The sequence below is a fragment of the Dromaius novaehollandiae genome, chromosome 3 (assembly GCF_036370855.1).
Source record: "Dromaius novaehollandiae isolate bDroNov1 chromosome 3, bDroNov1.hap1, whole genome shotgun sequence".
Taxonomy (NCBI): domain Eukaryota; kingdom Metazoa; phylum Chordata; class Aves; order Casuariiformes; family Dromaiidae; genus Dromaius; species Dromaius novaehollandiae.
In genome coordinates, this window is record NC_088100.1 from 114,695,018 (window position 1) to 114,718,744 (window position 23,727).

At 44.3% G+C, this 23,727-nt stretch overlaps 1 long non-coding RNA gene across 5 annotated transcripts in view; it reads right to left on the minus strand.

The window, feature by feature from the left end:
• The window catches only part of LOC135327947 (uncharacterized), an 82,977-nt gene that overhangs the window by 23,126 nt on the left and 36,124 nt on the right, over positions 1-23,727 (minus strand). For 2 of the 5 annotated variants that reach the window (XR_010388619.1, XR_010388621.1), the window contains exons 2-4: positions 23,603-23,707; positions 22,191-22,364; positions 20,243-20,345 (exon numbers count right to left, since the gene is read on the minus strand). This is a non-coding gene — a long non-coding RNA (uncharacterized LOC135327947). The remainder of the gene's footprint in view (positions 1-20,242; positions 20,346-22,190; positions 22,365-23,602; positions 23,708-23,727) is intronic. The other 3 variants (XR_010388620.1, XR_010388622.1, XR_010388623.1) reach the window with 3 other exon arrangements.

A 23,727-nucleotide genomic window follows, 5' to 3' on the forward strand; every position in this document is an offset into this window, starting at 1 on the left:
AAGGACAGCAAGGTGCTGGAATAAAACTCATGGCACATTTTAAGAACAAATTAAATAATTCCTTGCAAACATTAGGATATAGTTGCTCTTGCCTTCAGGCAAGAGGATGGATGTGTCCCATCTCATCCTGTCTTCTGTGATTTTAGTTAGGTATAGAAAATCTGCAGTTATGTTCATAACCATGCTAGCAAGAAGCTGTAGCAGCAAACCTTTTAATTCATGTGCAGAACTCTGGAAAACTTTACATTAAGTGATGACAGGATACAGAGCAAACATAGGTTTCTGCCCTTAAATGAAAAATGCAAGATTACAAGAAACAAACCATTTTTCTAGCTCTGTGTGAGCCAAATGAACAAAGAATTTTGCAACAGGACATTCCTCAAAATCCTTGTGTAGGCTTATGACCCTGTCATCCCCCTGCTTGCTCCAAAAAGAAAGGTGATGTGGAGGTGAAAAGGGATCCCAGGCTTATTGCTTATGTCTCAATATGCAAGAAGCAATGGGTTTTCCTTTCTGAAATATTCTAGTGAAAGAACAAGTTTTTTTAAAGAGGTGGCCTAGTATGTGAGAAGATATGATAGCTTGCCTGGGAATGAGCAGGATTAGGAAATTCAGCTGTGATTTGTAAGGAGATCCACCCTCTTTGGAAAGAGGAATGTTTGATATCTGCTAAGGAAAGCCCAGCGGAGAGTGCAACATTGCCTGTCTAAAAGGAAGCACTTCCACTTCTTGGCAGGGTTGGAAATGGCAAGTCTGATCCATCCTGTCCCCTTTGAAGCCTAGAATGCAACTGCTTCTGGTTTCAAGGATGCAAGGTCTCTGTGGTCCTTATTTCCTAGACCTCCAAGCATGGACACAAGTCCTCGTGGTTTCTTCAAGCTAAGGGTATGTTTGGTATCATGTAGTCTGGTTGGGGCTGCTGAATTCCCCTCTACTGCATCATGCAGGGGCAATGACCTCTGCTGCACGAATTGGTTGTTTGTCTCATGCACACATAAGCCCATGTGTAGGGGAGAAGGTCTCATGCACTTTGTTTAGCTGAGACCTATACACAGTTCCCAAGACTGTGAGAGAAATAGGATGATGAAAAAAGTATATATACTCAGTTTTCCAGTAATTTAAAACAGAAATGCCTTTGGTTTTGGCTTCTGAGCCCAACAGTTTACACCTCAGGTGGAAAAACAAGCATGCATTTACAGCAATGATCCTGTTAATTGTATTAAAACCCTTCAGATGTACATGTTTTAACCTGAGTCATGACATCAATTTTTTGGCAGTCATCCCACAAGTTAGACTGTTCTTCAAATCCTTTCCTTCCCTCACAAACAGCTGCAATTTTTATCCAGAGTGGTGGCAATATGAGAGCCACTACTCTTCCCAAGAAAATGTTATTTAGAATTTAAATAGTTCATGACACATCTAGCTTCTATTTTCCTGGAAGATGAGTGTTAATATTGATTCCTGAGCCTCTCAGGTTCATGTTGCATTGAGTATCATTTGTCATAATAAGAGATATGTGAAAAAAAAGTTGCATGGCACTCAATATTGAGGGTATATATGCAAAGTCCTGTACACCAGCAATAATCCAGCTGCATGCTCTCCTTCCCCAGTACAGCAGGTAAGTTTAATTCTATAATTATTGGCTGAGCTGACAGTCAAAGATCTGCACAACATGCTTCTGTGCTACTTGATTTTTCAGCTAGCATGCAAAGACATCACTGCTTAAAAGAACCCTTTCCGCAGTAAAGGGATGTCAACAGATGAATTTATGAATGGTTGCCTGCTCTGCTGTCTGGAGTGGTGGAGAGTCATAAGATGTTGAAGGTCACCTAGGAGCACATAGGTTCATCAGCTCTAGAGGTGAGGCTTTTTTCCTTATCTCCCACATGTTCATGAGTGGAAGAAACCTGCATTTTGATGGATCGAAAATAGTTTTCTTTCTGCATGCGTTTGATGCTTTTCACCCACCCCTGCAGGCTAACCAGTCAGGCAGACGTGAGATGGGAGGAACTGCCTGCTCCCTTCTGCAGGGCATGATTGTTGAAGGATGAGTTGCAACAAGGTTTGCGCAAAATCACTCAAGAGCTGCAGTGTGGACTGAGTGGTCTTGGCAGGTATGAGACAGCAAAAGCAGCCATGTTTCATTTTGGCAAAGCATATGTGTGGAAGAGTGTGGAGGTCTAGGGGAAAAGAGAGACTGAGTAACCATAGTTGAAGGCACAGCCAAAACTTTTTATTCAAGTGAGCCAAGTAAACAGTGATGTTGCTTAGTGCCAGGCTGTGAATTATAGCTGTACAAGTAAGGGTGGAAAAACTCAGAGCTGGTCACCTGGTCCCCCCTGCCCCAGGCCTGGTGTTGCACTCATTGCTGGCTGCATCTCTTATCAGGGCTCCTTGCCCATCTCCAGCCGTTGGGGACTTGTGGGAACTGAACTAAGTGGCAGCCACATCCAGGCCTAGCTGCTGAATCAGGATTTGAAAAATAGGAAGCCTTGTATCGCCCACTTCATAAAAGGTAATATCAACAGAGAGGGAGAATTGCCCCCGACCTTTCCTGGACATCAGCTTTCAGATAAGTGCATGCCTGGGCAAGTACAAAAACTGTATCTTTTGTTCTTAGGTCTAACTACACAACCACATTTTGCTTTCAGATGGTGGCTTGGATCTTGGTGGGTCTTCTTTGTGTTCCCTCATTTTATTAGGTGTGGCTTGTTTACCATTAAGTGAACAGACCCCTCAGGGTTTCTCACAGGGCAGATTGGAATAAAACATCCTGCAACTTGACAGCTCTGCTGTTGCTGCAGAATTTTAAAAAATACACACAATTGCTTTTGACTGTTCCTACATGTGTCAGGAGAGGAAGTATTTTGGATACTGGTATCACACCAAGCCATCAGATGTTCAACTGAATATTTGCAATTGGATCCACATGGCTAACAAGAGCTGACAAATCTTTCCCTGGTTTATTTGCCAAGAGAGAAGGGAAATGGCAGGCCCTGTCTCTGCAAGTGGATTTATTCCCAGTGATGATTCTTTGTCAGCATCCAAGCATGGATATCAGCATCCTGAGTGGATATTAGCATCCTGAATATGCAGGCTGTTCCTAATATTTGTCTCCACTGTCTCCTTCCAGCGAGCAAATAGGAAAGAGAACTTGTGTTGGCTGGAGTACAGACCCCACATGGGCAGGGTGGCAAGCAGGGGAGGAAGGTTTTGCCTCCCCCAGCAAGCTCTGACCTCCTAGCACTGGTGGGGAAGCCAGCAAGAAACACCACAACAAACTGTCTCAATAAAACCCTGGCTTTAGGCTGAAATTTAGTGGGGAAATCTTAACATTCTGGGAAAGATGGTGTTTTCTACCAGAATGCAGTATTTACACCTAAATGCCCATTTCTAGTGAACTTCCAACTAGCTGTGTTACCAGGAATCTTTAACAGCATCTGAGGGTGATGGAAGGGGGCTGCTTTATTTATACATCAGGATAAGGCAAGTTCGTATTGCTTTCAGCAGGGATCGGACTGAACTTTTGTCCTTTGGCACCTGAATTATGTGATAATGAAGAACTGTATAAAGACTGAGACCAGGGCATGTTGTGCTAGACTCATATGGCCGCAAGGGTCCCAGGGTGCTGTTGCTCTCTTACAGACTGAGAAGAAAAACCCAGCAAAGGTAGTGTAGTTACACCACTCAGTAAGAGGAAACTGAGGTGAAACAACGTTCTTTGGGGTTTTGGTTCGATCCTGGCTTTACCCCATGTTCCCTGCATGGCTTGAGTGTTTAAGTAGCATGGTCCCTTACTGCTTCCATCTGCAATTGTACATATACCATGCGAATATACAAATACATTGTATATGTACAGTTGCAGATGGGTCATAGGATAATTTGGGTTGGAAGGGACCTCAGAAGGTCATCTAGTCCAACCTCCTGCTGCAAGTGGGGTCAGCTTTCCTTTCCCTTCACTCCGGAGATCAGGAAAGGTGTCAGAGGTACTGAAAGAGGGAGAGAGACAGGAGCAACCATTTCCAGGCAGACACTGTCATGGTCCACCCTGCATATTAGGCAGCAAGCAACATGGCTTTTGGAGGAAGGCCTTTCTCTAGAGGAAGAGAGAACATGGTGCTGTCTCTGTGCTGGTGCAAACAGCAAGGTGAGGTGGCTTCTGTCTAGCAAAGACAAATGGCTCACTGATAACCTGGGGGTAACACCCATGCTGGGTGCAAGGTTGCTGCCATACCCCCTTGGTGGATTGCTAGGTAGATGCTTTTAAATGTAGTATATGTGTTCGGATGCGCTCACTTCTGGGTTTCTTATGTGCTGCAAAAGTTGAGTTTTGTCAGCTGGACAACAGGGATTCTCCAAAGCCGTGAAATAGAGGGAGTACAGCAGCAGCCTTCGAGAGTGCTGTCAGCTCCTTCTGTGTAGGGTGACCATGTGGGGGGTAGGACAAAAGGGGATGTGGCTGCATAGCAAACTCTGCAAAGCAAGAAGCCATCAATAGTGGTCATTTCCCCTCTCTGGGGCCACATGCCTGCTGTCTGCCTCTTGAGTAGCCCAGAGGGGTGAAACGGAAGCTGAGCTCACCTCAAGCACTCAGAGGTGCCCTGCCTTCAAGGCCTATGTCTCAGTTTTCCAAGATACGCCAGTGGAGAATAATTTGTCCCCACTCCCACTGAGGTGCCACATACAATTCTCCCTCCCAGCTCCCTATGGGAGGCCAGTACCACCAGAAGTGGAGATGGAGAAGCTGTGAACAGCCTCAGCTCTGGCCATCATGTTCAATGACTGCAGTCTTTCCCTGTAGCCCAGAGTGGGAGGCCGGGGGGGCATAGCACCCTTAAACTGTATTTTAAGGAGACCAGAAGGGGTTTTCTGTACCCCAAGGGATCCCCTAAGGGGATTTCTCCATGTACTTTAAAGCTCTATCTGCTGCCCACTGAATGGAGATCTGGGCTTGAAGTATTTAGGCTTCTTCAAGCACTTGGAGAGCAAATCTGTGAGTGTAGATGTTCAAAATGCAGTAAGCTGGGAAGGGCTAGAGTTATGGTGTTCCTTAATTCCTTCAAGGCTCTAAGTTCATTGTGACACCTTCAAAAATCCTACTTAAGTGTCCCGAAAAAGCAGAATAATCCAATGCTTGGAGAAGTGTCATGACTGTAAAGATAGAAAAACACATCTTCCTGCTCTGCTTTTGTTCCTGCAAAATGTCAGTAAACAAGCAAGTGATGTAGGAAGATGAACCATTTGTTGTTTTAAAACTTTTTGATGAAATTCCTTTTATGGGAACATTGGAGGAAATGCAGAGAAAGAGCAAAGCTTTTGTAATGAAAGAGAAAAGGGGTCAGCCCTTGGAAACAGCTATAACAGGTAGTGGCTCTTCAGCACAGAGAGTTCAGATTTGATGAGGCCAGACTGTCTTGGGATTGCTGGTTTATGTCTTTGTTCCTGAGAGAATAACTTGGTCTTTCCATTGGGTCCTTGTTCAGAAAAATACTTATGCTGGTCTTTAAATTTAAGCCTGCTGAAGTCTCACCATCAAGACAAGTTGTGCATGCATGAGCATTTTGCTGAAACAGGGCAATGAAGGGACCAGAAACACAGAAAACTTCTCAATGACATGGGACAGCTTCTTTTGGCTAACCCCATTCTAGCTGGCAGCTTCCCTTTAGGAATGACCCCCCCATAGCTGACTTCAAATGTCTGTACCATCAGGTTGTGGAGACAGTGAAGGGCTACAAGGGAACTTGGCTAGAAGGAGGAACTTTAAAAAGCAGGAAGACTTTCTTGCTTGAAATTTAAAAGGGATTTAAAAGGGAGTTGGGGGACTGGCCAGTTTACAATTATGAATAGCTCAGTGAGCAATAAACTCCTCTTACCTTGTTTTTGTTTAATAAATGGCCCTCATGACAAGCTGAAAGCTGAGCTGGTTACCTTACAGGAAAATACTGTTACTCAAAACAACATGTGGTCAAGGCATGCTGTGGGCCATGTAGGAAGACTTCAGCAGCCCATGGCTGGGGAAAGGTCAAAAGATTTGGTGCAAGCCCTGAGGACATCCTCCACAGGGCTCAGCACAAAAATGTATGTGGATGTGATGATGCTGGCTGTTGCCTGTGACCTACTCCTTCAAAGCATTTGTTCAACATGGGCTACTGCTGGAGGCAAGCGCTACTTTTAACAGAGCAGTAACCGAAACTGATGTGCAACCCTGCTTATGTTACCCTGTATGCAGACCCACTTCTGAAAACAGGAACAGCTAATAGGACCCTGCTGTAAATTAGTTGTTGATCACATTATCCAGGTTGCCTGCACAGGGAGGTAGTGATTTATCCAGCCCTAGGAGTGGGTGAGGTACAGTGGAGCCTGTTCTTCTGAACACTTTGAGAGCAAAGTGCTGCCCAGGCTGGTGAAAACCTGTATTGTCGCAGCACAACAGCTGCCTTAAAAAAATCTACTGAACTGCTTTCTGCAGTTTAAGTTTTTTCAGTGCAAGATGAATCAAAAGAAATGGTACATTTACAGCATAGGTGCTGACTGCAGAAATACATGCAACAGCAGCAGAAGGTTAGAATTTCACTCTTTTGGATTTTCTGAAGAAATAGAAAAATACTGAATATATCATGAGATTTATATCCACCTGAGGACTCCTTCTTTGGGCCTAGAAGAGAACCATACACATCAAAGTTCTGTGCTGTACTTCTCCTGTCTAGATTTCCAATTTTAAGTTTAACCACTGCCCTCACTCCCTCCCACAAAAAAAAAAAAAAAGAACAGAAAAAAGAGAATCCACACATGCATTTCTCTGTGGCCTGTAAACACCATCATACAAGCTAGGAAGTGTAGCTTTCCAGGTTCTGTCTGCTCTTCTGCTTAGCTGGTATGAAATCCTTTTGAATTCTTGCAGCCACCACACCAGTTTGATTCCATGCATTGAAAAGCAAAATAACTTGGGGGGGAGGGGGGGGGAACCCTCTGCATTGGTGCAGGGTCCCATGATAGACAAAGAGAACTAGCATCTTGCCTTGGTGTGCTCTGCACAATGCAAAGAGGAGCTTGAGCAGCAAGCGCTAGATGCAGCATTTTAAAATAGCCATCTATTTTCTCCAAGATGCTTCAACAAGATGTGGGTGTCTAAGTGAATTCCCTCTTCCTTTTGCATTTCTCTTGGACACAACATATCTTACGGTAACAAATGCAGACAGTCCACTGAGACCAGTCCTAAGCCTAGAGATAGCCTGGACCAAAGTCCACAGCCACATTGACCACCCACCTTCCTTGAGAGCCTGCTGTTCAGAGTGCGTCTTGCTATCTTTTGCAAATGTACCAGAGTTTCTGCCATGCCATTAGAAAAGCTCTTTAGCTTCCAAACTAGGACAAATGTAACTGGATGGGAAAGAGAAGCCTCAGAAGAAGATGGGAAATAACCTTTTACATGAGAAAAGGGGGGATTTTATTTGGTAAAGTCACAAGAAAGTTTCTCTGGCATTCGCATAAATGATTGCAGAAAAAATGTTATTAGTTAGGTGTTAAGTTTGTTATCAAAACCAACTACGCAAAGATAGAGTAATCAGATGAGTAACCAGAAAAATTCACAGATTCTGATGGTCCCTTCAGGCCTTATGATCAGTTTAGTCTAACTTTCCATGTGAGAATTTCATCTGCTTTGTTGGATAGGAGTTACTTTTCTCTGCTGAATGATGGTGAGCACTTTTGAGCAAAAAGCCTTGTGTCTAGGCTTCAGCATACAGTCTCAGTGTGAGGAACATGAAGCAATTTATCACCTTCCTCGGCAATCTCTTCCAACAGCTAATCACTATCACTGTTACAAAAGGTCCAGTTATTTCCAATTTGAAAGTTGCTGCCTTTTTGTCCTCCTTGTTTGTTTAAACTTCAGCTTTCAGCCACTGGATTTTGCCATGTATTTAATCTATCAAAGAGAATAATTTCACGTTTAGCATTAAGAATGAGGCATATATTCACTGGGGTAGGAGAGAATTATACATTTTCTAACAAAATACAGCAAACTGAAACCATACTGCAAAAAAGAGGATAACAGGAGGAGTGAGGAATAGGAGGTTGCCAGTAGAGGGTATTGTGGTTTTTCTAGAAAAAAAGTAACTTTAAACAGGGATTTTTTTAGGATATGAAGAAAGAGACACCAGGAAGAGAGATGACTTCATGGCTATGTCATTCCCATGCTGTGAAGTTACACCTTAATCCTCATTTGCTCTAGTATATGAGAGGGGAAAGGAGAGGGCAGACTGGTTGGGGAAAGCTCCTCCTGCCTTCTGTGAGGATGAGATACCCTGGCAGCAGTGGACAATCCAGGTCCACAACTTAGACAGGGCCTGGGCATGCACCATTGCACAAAGCTGTGGAAGCAAAGATGCTAGTACCTCAGCCAGCCAACGACAGAAGCAACACCAGGATATAAGTACAGTCGAATTCTTCCCCACTGATGCTTCCAGATGTCCCCAGCACTGCTTTCCAGATAAAGTTGTCCTTGTGAGTGACGATTGTGCCAACAGTGTTGCAGGAGTGTAAAAGAAGCTGCTGCATTCATCTGTGTGGTGGTTCCCAAGTCCCTTCTTCATTCATGTTCAGGATGAGGCAACCTTGCCACCAATGTCCCTGCAATGAGTACTGCTTCTCCAGAATGCAGGAGAAGATGAGGTGTCTGCCGAAGAGCTGGTGTTTAGCTCAGGACAGTAAGCAGTGCTAAGGGCAAAGGAGGTCATTAACACCCCCAGAGTGCTTCTGCCAGCACCAGACAGTTGCCTGAGTAAGGGAGTGGTTGGAAAACCTAGTGGTGTGGCTTGATCATGAAAGAACTATCTAGAGCAATAGGGTTTGAAAGTGTAACAGAAATTACTTTAGTTGCTGTGGTGCACAAAGTGCCAGTTGAACCAGGACCAGATCTTCTGGGCTATTGCCTTCTAAGCAAGGGTTATCTGGTATGCTAAAGCCTCAAGTATGAGAAACCAGACAGACCATGCAGAAAACTTGAGAGACCAAGCATGGAAGTGGGGTGCCTGGGAGTCTAAGAGGCTGAAGAGGGGACAGCCAGAAGGAAAGGAGCCTCATTTTGTTGCTTGCATCCACAAAAACAGTCCCATCCATCCATGCCTTTGCAGAGTTTCTGGTAAGACTACATTCCTGATGTTATAAAGCAGGTCAACTCCAGGGACTCCAGTACAGCCAGGTTAGGATAAACCAGATGAGAATCCACCACTGGTTTAATTTCCCTTCTTTCTCTTTGATCTGTTTGGTCTCTCCTAATACCTGATAATGCTTGCTGTTAATGAGCCCATGAGGGACTCAGGCAATTTTTTCACACAGATCACAAAGAGGGAGGGGGTGAAGAACACAACCATCACCCTAGAAGAAGAGGTAGGGAAGGAGCTGTCATTTTCCTCCCCTCCACCAGATGAGAAGTCATGGGATGACCTCACTTCTCTCCCCAGCATATCACTCTTGCCACTGAACAGATGCCTCCTGCCCAAGACCCAGGTGATCCCCCTCCACCCAGATGACACTTCCATGAGTTACCCAACTGCCATAGCTGGCATGTATACACTGACATGTGAAGCATGCCTTGTGCTATAGAGACACCGGAAAGACACTTGCTTTTGCTGCTCATGGACACGTTCTCATGGGAGCTTGACTGTTGTCCCAGAGTGGGGCCTGGAGAATGTAGGCATTTACATCCTAAGGTTGAATACCTAATACTCACTGTAACATGAGTGTTAGAGGGGTACAATGCAGTCAAGTGAGCAGAGTGAATGGAGGCCACAAGAACCAAACAGCCACCATTCAAGGCTTGACACAAAATTATGGCTCCTGCAAGGGTACAGCAGAGCAGCTTAGAATAGTTGATGCAAGCAGAAGTGAAGACTGACCCCAACTGGTGCAAACTGCTGCAGTTTCAAGCTGATTGAATTATGACAATTTACAACAGTAGCTAATTACACCAGTTTTTAAAGGGTGATTTAAAATTGAAGGTATTGGCCTAATTTTCACCTTCCTTCTCCTCCCTCCAGTTCAGCAAGGTTTGAACCCTCAACTGCTGTGCTGACAAGGACTACATTCTTCTACATATGTTTGTCTGAAGTCTGCACATTACAGTGGCTGCTATTAGCATCTGAACTCCAGAGGGACATCATAAACTATTTTTGATAGATGAAAACAGTGCATCTAGACAAAAGCCCTGAAACTCATGGAGGATAAATGAAGCCAGAAATGATCTCTTGTTCTGAGTAGATTAGAAATAAAATAGCTTGCCTTCAGCAATACAATGTACAAAGCAAGGCTTCAATATATGTCTGTGCATGCACAAGCATGAGTATCATATTCTAGCTGAATTTTTGCATCTTGGTTTAGGATTTAAGACTAGTAGACTACCTGCATGTGCTGCTTAAAATGCTGGAGTATATGAAGGCTGAAGGTGGTTGTGACTGTACGCACACATGGATGCATTATCTTCTCGATAATAAGCATGAAGCTTAGTCATTCTTATTCAGGACTGTAGTGATCTTGAGCACAGAGAAAGAGCAGCTCCTTGATTTGTGCTTGTGTAAATAGAGGATTGCCTTCAGCAGAAGTGGCCTATGATGGAGTGAAACAAATTTTAGAGGGGTGGGAGAAGGTAATAAAATACAGAAAGATTGGTCTGATTCCCTTTAATTGTAATGCTGCATGGTGGTCATGTAGCTCTAAGTAATGAAATGCTAAATTGTATCTGAAGCGTAGAGAAATACTTTTAAGTCTGGTTTACTGTCTACTGTTCAACAAACTGACAATTCTTTCCAACTGTGGAGGACCACTGAGGCACTTTATACAAAACAGTGAAATGACTTGACATGCTAACCTTTCCAAACACCAGAGTCAGCCTGCGCATCCACAGCCTTCTGCCTAGAGAAGCAGAAACAAATCGACAGACTGTTTCACACAAGAGAAAGGCCACGGCCTTTCTGCAAATGCACAGTATTTAGACTCTTCTTCAGAGAATCACAGAATAGTTGGGGTTGGAAGGGACCTCTGGAGATCATCTAATCCAACCCCTCTGCTGAAGCAGAGTCACCTAGAGCACGTTGCCCAGGACCATATCCAGCAGAGTTTTGAATCTCTCCAAGGATGGAGACTCCACAACCTCTCTGGGCAACCTCTTTTACTGTTCAACCACCCTCATAGTCAAGAAGTGTATTCTTGCATTCAGGTGGAATTTCCTGCATTTCAGTCTGTGCCCATTGCCTCTCTTTCTGTCACTGGGCACCACTGAGAAGAGTCAGGTTCTGCCTTCTTTATACCCTCCCATCAGATATTCATGAACATTTATGAGAACCTTTCTGAGTCTTCTCTTCTCCAGGGTAAATAGCCTCAGCTCTCTCAGCCACTCCTCATATGACATATGCTCCAGTCCCTGTCTTTGTGGCCCTTGACTGGACTTGCTCCAGTAGGTCCATGTCTGTCTTGTGCTGGGGAGCCCAGAACTGTATACAGCACTCCTGATGTGGCCTCACCAGGGCTGAGCAGAGGGGAAGGATCACCTCGCTCGACCTGCTGGAAACAGTCTTCCTAATGCCTAGAATGCTGCTGGTGTTCCTTGCCACAGGGGCACATTGCTGGCCCATGTTAAAATTGTTGTCCACCAGGCCCCTAGGTCCTTTTCTGTAAAGCTGCTTTCCACCTGGTTGGCCTCCAGCCTATACTGTTGCAAGGGGTTATTCCTCCTCAGGGGCAGGATTTTACAATTCCCTTTGTTAAAATTCATGAGGTTTCTGTTGGTCCATTTCTCCAGGCTATTGAGGTCCCTCTGAACAGCAGCACAACCATCTGGTGCATTAGCCACTCCTCCCAGTTTCATATCATCTGCAAGCTTGCTGAGGGTGCATTTAGTCCCATCATCCAGGTCATTAATGAAGATGTTAAAGAGTATTGGATCCAGTATTGACCTCTGTGGTACATCACTAGTGACTGGTCTCCAGATGGACCTCATGTCACTGATCACAACCCTGAGCCTGCCTGTTCAACCAGTCTTCAGTCCACCTCACTCTCCACTTATCTAGCCTATACTTCATCAGCTTGTCTATGAGGCTGTTATGGGAGACAGCATCAAAAGCCTTACTAAGATTGAGATGAATAACATCCACTGCTCTCTCCTCATCCACCAAGGCAATCATTTCATTGTATGAGGCTATCAGGTTGTGTAGGCATGATTTCTTAAATCCATCCTGATCACCTTTCTGTCCTTCCTGTGTCTGGAAATGGTTTCCAGGTTAGAGTTGCTCCATCACCTTCCCAGGGATCAAGGGAGCGCTGACTGGCCTGTCATTCCCTGGATCCTCCTTCTTGCCCTTCTTGAAGAGGCAAGTGATATTTTGTGTCTTTCAGGCCTCAGGCACCTCTCCCAGTCACCATGACCTTTCAAAGATAATAGAGAGTGGCTTTGCAATGACATCAGTCAGCTCTCTCAGCACTCACAGGTGCATCCCATCAGGGCCCATGGACTTATATATGTCCAGTTTAAGTGTTCCCTAGCCTGATCCCCCTCCATCAAAGGTGCGTCTTCCTTGCTGCAGACTCTCCCTCTGGTCTCCGGGGCTTGGGATTCTGGAGGGACAGTCTTAGCAGTAAAGACTGATGCAAAAAAGGCATTCAATACCTCTGCCTTTTCTGTGTGCTTTGTCACCAGGGCCCCTGTTTCATTCAGCAGTGGGCCCACATTTCCCCTAGCTTTCCTTTTGCTATTGATGTACTTCTAGAAGCCTTTCTTGCTCTCTTTCACATCCCTTACCAGTTCCAACTCCAGGTGAGCTTTAGGCCTCCTGCCTTCATCCATGCATGCTCGGACAGTATCTCTATATTCCTTCTGGGTCACCTGACCCTGCTTCCACCTCTTGGACATGTCCTCGTTTACATTTGGGTTTAGCCAGGAGCTCTGTGTTCATCCATGCAGGCCTTCTGCAGCCTTTGTTTGATATCTTGCTTCTTGGGATGGACCATTCTTGAGCTTGGAGGTGATCCTTGAATATTAAGCTCTCATGGACCCATCTTCCCTCCAGGACCCTATCTCATGGGATTCTTCCAAGCAGGTCTGTGAACAGGCCAAAGTCTGCTCTTCTGAAGTCCAGAGCTGTGATTCTGCTTTTTGCCCTGCTTCTTCCTCACAGGATCCTGAACTCCACCATCCTGTGGTCACTGCAGCCAAAGCTGCCCCTGAATTTTACATCTCTGAACAGTTCCTCATTGTTTGTATGTCGTCCAGCTGAGTGCCTCTCCTTGTCAGTTTCTTAATCACCTGAGTTAGGAAGTTGTGATCAATGTACTCCAGAAAGCACCTGGATTGCTTGTGCCCTGCTGCGTTGTTCCTCCAGCAGATATCAAGGTGCTTGAAGTCCCCCATGAGGAACAGAAACTGTGAATGTGAAGCTTCCTCCAGTTCTCTGAAGAAAGCCTCATGCACTTCTTCCCGATGAGACAGTCTATAGCAGACACCCAGTATAATGTCACCCATGCTGGTTTGCCCACTAATTCCAACCTATAAGCTTTCAGCTTCCTCACCCGTCCCCAGGCAGAGCTCCATGCATTCCCACTGCTCTCTCATGTAAAGGTTAACCTTTCCCCCCCACTCAGCTTTCCAGCCTGTCCTTCCTAAAGAACCTGTATCCGTCCATCACAGCTTTCTAGTCATGTGATCTACTCTACCACGTCTGTGATCTCACAGATTCACAGAAGGGTTGAGATTGGAAGGGACCTTTAGAGATTGTCTAGTCCAACCAATGAAAGGAGACTTTGCATTGAAATTGTAGCCCTGTAACTGCATAAAGACTTCTACTTCCTCCTGTCTGTTCTCCAGGCTGTGTGCATTAGTGCATAAGCACTTCAGCCCAGCATGCTGTTTTCCTAGAAGGGGCATGCGTGATTTCGCCATAATGTGGTCCGGTAGGCATTTCCTTATTTACTTGCATACACTTGGGGTGATTCCACTTCAGCCCTCTTTTGTTGATGAAGAGGTGCTTTCTGCTTACATCACCCCAGACCCTTTGGTTGCCAGTCCCATCCACCCCATCATTCCTCATTACGAGGTTGGACAACCTGTTGGCAAAGATCCTTTTACTTCATTTTTTCAGGTGAATCCCATCTCTACTAAGCAGTTGCTGGTCCTTGAAGAGGGTCCCATGGTCCTCCTGTGCCTGTCCTTACCTGGTGGCCTTAACTGCAAGCAGCAGGCACCCTCTAGTTCCTCAGAGGTTTCCCAGGAATCCCCCAGTGATCTCCAACAAAGTCACCAGAAGATCTAAGCAGAGACTAGAAACTGCTGCAAAAACTGCTGCATCTGTTCCCTATGCACTTTGTGGAGAGCCACCGTCCTGAGAAGGTGCCAAAGTGGCTCTTTGTGAAGAAAAACACTCACAGAGACGCTGCAACGGGTGGTCCAGACCTGTGTTTGCAGACTGACTTTGTGTGGGATCCTGTGAACTCCAGAAGAAGATCACAAGAGGTCAGATCCTTGTTTCATCTTTTAGTAACAAATAATTTCCCAAGGGAACCTGAGACTTCCTAACAATAAGAAGGAAAGCTCCTCTTCAGACACAGGGAGCATCATCCACCTTGGGTATAGAAAGCCAGGAGGTTTCTAATGAAGCCCTAGTGCCTCCCTGTCTCTGAAGTTCCCTGAAGTGGCTGCAGCTATGAAGTGGCTTCCACTTATTCACTGTAATACTCTGAGATGCCTTATGTGCAGGACTCAGCTCTGCTTATGCCAAAGCCAGAAGATTGTGGTTTGGGAATTTAGATAGATCTGGAAGCATTTAGTTGAAAGTATGTGTAAAATTTGTTAAACTGAGTCTGAAAATAACTGAAATAACTGAAGTAACCAAGCTAACTGATCTGCCGAACTGATTTAACATATTCAGTGAAACCAGAAGGAAAATGTAAGTATTTTTGGCAATATTTATGGCAAATATTCCTCTATCTACATCATTGGGTTTAATGTAACAGACAATGAACTGCAAAGACAATAAACAGATCCTATGATCAAGAACTGTATGAGTGCAAGGAGTGGCAGGTAAAGTGAATCCCTGCTAGTGGGAGAAGAGAGGCACTTGGAGCTCCTGAGGACACCATCTCAGGGTCGTCTTGCTCACCCAGTCCATTCCCATCCTAGAATGGGTCAGCAGGATCCCTAACAGCCATTGTCATTTTCTGCCTGTGAAGTACCCTGGGAGCTCCCCTTGGGCTGTCTGAGGCATTGGGGCACAGATGAGTGGCTTTCAGTCCCATGGAGCTGTTGGCATGTGACTTGTAAACTCATAGGGACTGATCATCCCTGGCTTTTGGGGAAAGTCTATGCCGTGAACTAATGATGGCAGGTGTATCTGTACCCAAAACAGTTGTTCTCACACCCATTCTCCAGCTCCTGGATGAAAAGCTGCACTGTTAGCCAATGACTTCTCTTCATTGGCAACAAGACACAAGGTTCCCCTGGGGAGAAAGCAAGTTAGACAGGCAGCCTGCTCAAATGGGAGCTGGGGACCTGCCAGCACCTGAGCAGGGAGACCTCTCCATACAGCCATGCTATAGCCACACAAAGCAGTGGTAAAAAGCAGTAATAACCATATAGGCACAGGGCATCTGGGAGCTGAGCAGCAGTGGAGATGGAAAAAGGGCAGCTACCTGTTGTCTGGACAGGCAAGACTGAGGTATGGACCAGAAGCTGCTTAGCTATAGCAGGAAGCTCAGAATATGAGGGTTATGAACTAAATTGCTGTTATAGACAGTGTCCCTCTTGTGGTCTAGTTATCTTTGGCTTCCGTCACTAAATACTTCTCCAAAAAGAAAGGTAAAAGGGGAAAATTCTTGCAGGGAAAGATGTAGCAACCTGCCTAGAACTAAATAAAATATTTATTTCAGAGAGGCAGAAACATTTGCCTACTAAGATTTCCCTGCCTCAGAGAAATTGTAAGAGGCGTGCCTGATGCCAAGTATTTTTCCAGCCTTAGTTTATCAGGACAACTCTGGAATTTGCCTCCTGAAATGTAGAGTGTGCCTATATGTTTCAGCCTATCTTGATCATGTAAATGCCAGTTTTGTGCAGTGTTTTTTGCAAGCCTGGTAATTGGGGTCTGAACCAAAACAGCAGAATGACCTTACCATTGATCTCTGTTAATTGGCCAAAGTAATGGGGTTAACATATACATATAACAACCCAAAACCTGATAATCCCACAAAGCAGGACCTGATGAGGAAGGTAGTACAGAAATCAGCACACGGTCTTCAGCATTCTGCAGGGAAAGGTGGTATATGTTGAAGCTTGAGAGAGCAGCTTGCCATATGTTCACCCTGCTGGGTGGAAATCTTCCTATGGAAGAGTAAGATGGTATTGTGTCCAGCTGCTCCTGTGGCAGAGTCAGCAGGAAGTAGAGATGCCTGCACATGAGCTCCTTCACAGCCCCATGACAGTGATTTGAGCCAAAAGGCACCCTCTGAACAGCTTTTGTATTTGCCGTATTGTCTTTCCTCTGCTCCGCTCACCTCTGCCTGGGAGCAGATGGGATGAAACCAGAGAGGACTTGTGTATCAGATGCTTGGGATAACGCTGCAGCTGAGACATGGCCTGGAAGAGATCACCAGGCATGAAGTAAGGGGACAGTGTATACAAATAGGGCAACTGTGCAAAATGCATTGAAAATAACCTTATGAGGTTGGCTTGCTTTGGAGCAGAATTAGCATATAAATCTGGTTACTTATTTGGCATGCTCTGTGTGCTCCTAAGCAGAAGGAATGTAGTTTGTTCTTTTTAGCAGGGTATAAACATTTATGCTCTCCTTTCTGACCCTATCACTTTTATCTCCTCCATATACTTTTCCAGCAATGCCTACTGGCAATGGAAAAATGCATTAGCCTTAGCTAATTTGTTTTTCCTTCACATACAACTGCATTAAGTCTTGGGAAATGGGACAGTGAAGTGGTCCTGTGGAGCTACAGGGCAAATCAGGGCACCCGTAACACTGTAACAAGGTTCCCCATCTGTTATAGAAGGTAGTGGAGGGTTTGGGTTGTGGTATTTTTTATTTTTCTTTTTAAAAGCCTTTGCTTTCCTTTCTTCAGTGCTAAATGGTTCATTGCCAACAGCAAAGAAAAAAAAAGAAGTCTGATTGCTCTGTCCTTTGTTGGGGCTGCTTCACATAAGTAGAGAAAACTAAGAGGAAGAGATAAATTTATGAAGATACATAAGCACAAATTATGGGCCAAACTGTGAACAAACAAATTTGTTGCACTTTGTTGGATTCACTGTACTGTATCACTTTTGTCACTCAATGTCTGTATGCTTTTTCTGCATGTGTAATGTTGGAACATGCATTATGGTAAGCAAGTAGCTTTGCTCACCTTTCCTTAATCTGTCATGCATGCCAATTGCCAAGGCCTATGGACAAGCAGACAGTGTAGGACAACCTGATACTCACAAAGGATGTGCAAGGCATCCTGCTGCCCCCCGGGTTGCTTCTTTTACTGGGAGAAGATTTGGAGATTTGGGTTTTAAGTAAATCAAATGCCTGCTTCATATTTCACCAAAATCAAGGTGGAGGCTGCACGTTATTAGAGTCACCCTAGTAGCAAAAATCCTAGCAGCTGTTTTTTTAAGGTTTAAGGAGAGGACTTCCCCCAGCAGAAGAAGCCTTTCTGGAACAATAGTTCTGCAAGTATGTCCTCTGGGTTTGAACTGGGTTGTGACAGGTATCTTTGACACAGAAAATGTTGTGACACACCTTGTTTTCAGGAGACCAAGACATTGTTAAAAATGAGCTGCTGCTTTTCCACTTGGAAGGGTTTGGAGCAGAGAAACCTGATCCCATGCTCATCGATGCCTGCTGCAGACCATTTATACCTACAGTTCCAGACCATAATGGGGAGGTGATTCAGCTGACTCCAAAATGTGATGAGATGCTCCGGTGTGGAGCATTCCTGGGGGAATCAAGCTCTTCTCTTAAAAGCATGAGCCTTGACTGCCTGGGCTATGCCAGGAGAGCCAGTTCTACTACCCAAAAGCTCAACCCTCTGCTTTGCTAGAGGGGAGGAGCGCTTGCTACTGATACAGGTGACAAACTGCTTTGCAGACTTTAGGCAATATAAGGCTCAGTGCTGGTGTGAAGGAAAGTGCCAGTTTCTCTTGCTAGATTGCTAGGGCTGTCCAGAGAGATGTTAAAGCCTGTCTCACTGTAGCAGCCTGTAATGACAGTTCTTCACTTTTAATAGGGCAAGAAGCAGCAGAAGACAGCCTGGGAAGCCTTTGGCTTGTACTATCCAGGTTCTCCCTTCTTGCAAGTTCACTTCTTCAGCTGAGTTTGGAGTGTTTGGAGGAGGGGGTTCGGATGTAGTTTGATACATTGGCAGCCCTCATTCTATTTTAAAAATTGAAAAAACATGAGTGGGAACAAAAGGCAGTAGAAATCAGCCAGTCCGTGGAGAGCCAAGAGCCACAAGGCTGAGTACTTTTCTCTGTTGACCATCATGTTTGTCAGAATGGGCAGCAAGGGATGGGAGGCAGTCAGTCTCTAGTGCGGCCTTGCTGCTTGTTACATAGACCTCCTGTGTATGTAGGGGGTGGTAACAGATTCTGGAGGTGGATAAGACCTTCATGGCTACCCTGGGTGAAAGAAAGGAAAAGGAAGCATTCCTTCCCTTTACAACCTGCAGCACCGGATGGGAAAAGGGGTATTAGAAGAAGGAGAGCCCTTTCATAATACTGCTGGAAGAAGTGTTGGTTTCTATGGGTGCAGTAAAGGCTGCACCCTGGCCTGCCCCCCATTTTCCGCAAGAAGCAATGTGGCAAGAGCACTCAAAAATGACCAAGTGTTTTGCAGTGTCTCTGTGTTTTAAGAACATCCTTCAAACAGCACAAACTTCAGCAAAGCCTAAATGCCAACTCTGGGCCCCTCAAAGAGTTTCCCGTCCGTCTCTGGACACAGAGGGTAGCAATGCATACGCCTTGCAGAAGTGTAGCACCCAGGCACCTTCCCAATGAGCTGCAATATGGAATGTCACTTGAGGGCTCCAACCAAGAGAACAATTTATCACCATCCTGGTGGTACCCCATGTTGGCATTGCTGAGTGGCAGCTCCTAACGACAGGCAGCAGTAGGGCTTTCCTGAACAGATCAGCTGTGACCCATGAGCCTTGGCCAGGAAAAACTGGGCTTTCTCCAAGCTGCAAAGTATGTATTCATGGCTCGTTTCAATTTTACTTCTGGACATCACAATGTACTGAGCCACAGAATTGCTGTTTCCTTAGTTACTGATGTATTTTGAATGGAAAAAAGGCACAGGGAGGATTTTATTTTTTAAAGGGCAAAAACACTGTGCCGGCATGGTTAATTGTGTTGCTAACCAGCTGCAGTATGCAGTAGCTTTTCCTTAGCATAGAAAACATGGTCTAAACTCTTGAGATTAGGACATAAGTTGTCCCAGTGACAAATGAGTGTGAATATGCCAGCTGGGCAGGTAAGATAGAGTGGGCCCACATGCTTGGAAGTGAGTGATTTCTGTAATCATTAAAAGTCATTCATTTCCCTCAGATAACTTCAGTGGTAATTAAAATATCCTTCCATCTTTAGCTGTCTTAAATCTACAGGAAAAAAATAATTAGTAGCATTTGATGGCTGGAGCTGTGTTCAGGCAAGATGTTTCTGAGACTAACATGATTAGCAAAGCCCTTGGTTGTCCTTCAGTTTGGACATGCTGCCTGCACACTATATTTTACTTCTGAAATATCTGCATAAATGTATGAATTAAAGACTTATTTTTACATGTAACTCTCTTGTACATGCAGAGACCAATCATTTCCAGAACAAGAAGTTAAACTTAATTTGTCATTGCACTGAAACATTTCCCAGGGTTCCTCTTTCAAGTATGCCACATGACATTGCATTCAGGCAACCTTTCTTTTTTTGTTGTTTCTTTATCCCCCCCTCAAATTGGATTACCCATTTTAATGCCAAAAACATGTTGGCAGTACATCACAGCTTTGCTTTAGTTTCTTGAGGGGGTAACTCTACTTTTTACATTAGGAAAAAGAAAGCACTGTCTCCATTATCTGTATGTGATTTGGGGCCAGTGTCCTTACTTCCCTAAGTAATAACATAGTACTCCTGCTCATGGGTGCGTTCTCTCTGAACCCTGCTCCACCTCATTTCCAACACAGTGAGAGCCCTGCTTCATAAAAGGCAAGATATGAAAACCAGTGGTACCTTGTTTTGTGTGGGATACAAAGTCCTGGCTCCAGGAGGCACTCAAAGATGTTTTAATCAGGTCTGAAGATGTCAGTTGGCCACCTCTGTATAGGATGAGTCTCTGGAGAAGATACAATAAAATGTTGTGAAAATGCATGCTATAATAATTCCAGTGTATCTAAAAATCCTAATGCTGAAAAATGCATCTCTATCAGCTGGCAGCCCTATATCTCAATAGATACCTCTTTTTATCACTTCTCCACCCTCCCACTGCTCAGACATCTGAAGGGCAATCCACCATTACTTTTGTATTCTACCACAAAAGAAAGTCTTTGTTTCTTGCATTGTTTTTATTTCAAGTTACTTGAGGTTGAAAGTACATGATTGTTCACTTGGGGCATCTCTCAGTGCAGTTAAAATACTACAGGAGGATTCAAATAACATAATCTGGTTCCTGGTTTTGACAACCATATGATCACAGTGACATTAGGGAGAGTTTCTTGAAATCTCTTTGTCTCAACATCCCATACCTAGAAGGGGAACTATCTATTTATGTTTTGCAGGTCCTCAGACTATAAAACCTATGGCAAAAAATATGAAGCATTTAAGACAGTAAATTCCTGAGGTCAGCTAGCTCTTTGCAACCTTTCAACGCCACTAAAAAAAAAAAAACCACAGTAGAACTGCAGTGATGAGTTAAAGCCAAGCCCCATGAGGCACTTGCTGGAGGATTTTGGATTAGCCATGCACTTGAAAACTTTGTGACCCTTTCAGGGCTGAAATGCAATGAGAAGAAAAATATAAATATTTGTTCCAACATGATAGTAAGTTATTTGCTTCACTGCAATGTAGAGATGTGCTCCACCCAGCCGCACCAAGCTGGAGCTGAAATTTCACTTTTAACTAAGCATTGTGTATAACCTGCAAGCGTGTCTGCTGACTAAAGATCTTTGCAATACCTGGGAACAACGGATGAACCTGCAACTTCATTATTAACTCTGGGCATAGTGCAGATTTTAAGTCTGTCTCTTTGCACTATATAAATTGAAAATGTTCATACTCATGTTTAAAACAATGTGTTTCTAAGGTAAATACATATTTCAAAAGTATCTGTAACTGTTTTTTAAGAAGAGTTCAAAGCTGTTTCCTGTTACCACTGCTGTTGATGATGACTGATCAAGAAACAAAGAGGCTCAGTGTTTCACAGGGTGTAAGCAGTCTATTGTTTTGAGATACAAGCAGAAACCTACAATTTTAAAGCACTGAGTCCATACAGAGTGTAATGTCAGACCATAATAATTTCTGATTCTTCATGCTCAAGGAAACTCCACAAAGCAGAGGCAGAGCCTGAAATTCCAGCTGAAAGCCGGTCTCTGGCTCTGTCCTCTTGTCCAGCCAGCAGCTTCATACTTGCCACAATAATCCCCCTCTTTCCCAGTTTTGTGATGACATGCTCCATTTTGGCCATGAAGAATCAGATCAAAGTCATCACACTTGTTTTGAATGCTGATGGCAACACATGCGGAACCCCCACCACTCTCCAAATTCTCTAGCCACAGAGAATTGCTACCTTCACAAAACTAATATTGCCCTTTGCTCTCCAGAGCCCAGATCATTCCTATCTGGAATAGAAGCAAATAAGAAATCCAGCCCTGTTAAAGTGGCAGTGTAACTTTTTGGGAACTGGCATTCTGGTGAAGATCCAGAGGTCTACTGTGTGGTTTTGATTAAGATCTACTGTTTTCTCAGGGCTCTTCTGAGACAGTTGCTATTGTGGTTTGCAGAATTTCTCACGCTGTCAATAAACCAGAAGCTCCATCACTACGGTATTTAAGCTGGGTGGGTAGAGCAGTATCTGCCAACTTTTGGGCACACACTAGCTCAGACTTAACCCATTAGTGGAGTCTTTGCTCATTAGCAGAGTGGTTAGTGGTTAGAGGCAGTGCATATTTGCTCAGAAGGTTACCACAACAAAACCCATGCTGGTATCCGAATGTCCTACAGGCAGCAGTGAATGCAATGTGGATTATCCTGGGCCAGGGCATGGGAGAACGTGTATTATCCTCTAGCCATAGGCTGCTCTGTTTCTGTTCTGGGAAGCATCTTCCTAATTCTGTTTGTCCAGCTTCATTTGTGATGGCTGTAAGTCAAAGCAGTATTTAGAGATATTAAGTGCATGTTATTATTGCATGATCATTATATATATTAACTTTCATATCTAAGTCTTCTTGTTCCTGACATCAAACCTTTCTCACTGCTGGATTCCCTACTGAAGCAGCTGTACTGAGGATGAAAAACACTATAGTGAAAGGCTTAAAAAAAATCATACTAGGATATTTTTGTCCCTGAGGTCAAGGAATAGACTGAATTCATCTCTCTTATAGCTGAGTGAGTTAAGGATTGAATCTAGTCATAATATCCTACTTTTGGCTTTGTAACCATTAATAAAGAAAATCCTCTAAGCCAACTGCCCATATAAAAATGAGGCCTATGAAGCTTCGTTCACACTCATTGTAGGCTATGGTGCGTTAATCTTCTGACCATACCAGCCACTGTATGGCTCGTTTTCCTTCTTCCAAGATGTATTCTTTCGAAGTGAAAGATACATTCTTAGATTCTTGCTTTGTGTGATAAAAGAATGTGATACTTTCTTATAAAATTGGATACTATTTCCTGCCTCTGCCTTCTTTCCTAAGCCTGCAGATAGCAGTGTCTTGGAAAACCAAACCAACGAAATAACAAAACCAAAACTATTAAAGGAACCAAATGTATTATTAAAACCACTATGGGCAACTCAGCTGCCCTTCTGTAAATAACAACTTGCAGATGTGCAAAATGAAGTAACTGTGGTGTTTTGCAATTCAGCTAAACTCCAAATGTTAGAGTATTGGTCAGAGTGGAGCTGGCTCATGAGACTCAGCCTTGCCTTCCTGCCTGCCCTAGTCAGATGCATCTGGGCAGGTAGAACAGATCATGCTGAGGATGCAGAACAGGGGTGGGTGGACACCCACTGGTTTTGTCACTGACTACCCCTCTCCAGAGCTTTCTGGAAACTGATTCTTTGCTGGCTGGGATACCCTAAATGAGAGGCCATGGAAAGTGGTGGTATTTCTCATGAACAGCTGCTGCAGCTCTTCCCTTGTCATTAGGCACGGAGAGGAAGGCCTGTCAGCATCCTCTCCTCCTCTTTCTTGTGTCTCCCATTCACTGGCACAACAGCTGCTTCTCCAGTTTCACTGTCTATATGCTCTGCTCTGTTTCTTTCCTGTGCTACTTAGAAATACTCCCTCCCCTAGAGTTCACAGGGGCTCTCTGAGTGCAGTCAGGCAGGAACTGCTCACCAAAACATGGAAGAAAAAAAGGAAAAAAGAAACTAACCCTTTTCCCCTCCTAAATATTCCAATATCATGGGAAAGTTGATGCTTATAACTCATGATTTCCTTATGAAAGCGCCATGCAGACTTGTCCAGCCGCTTCTCCTTCCTGCAGATACAAAGACATAA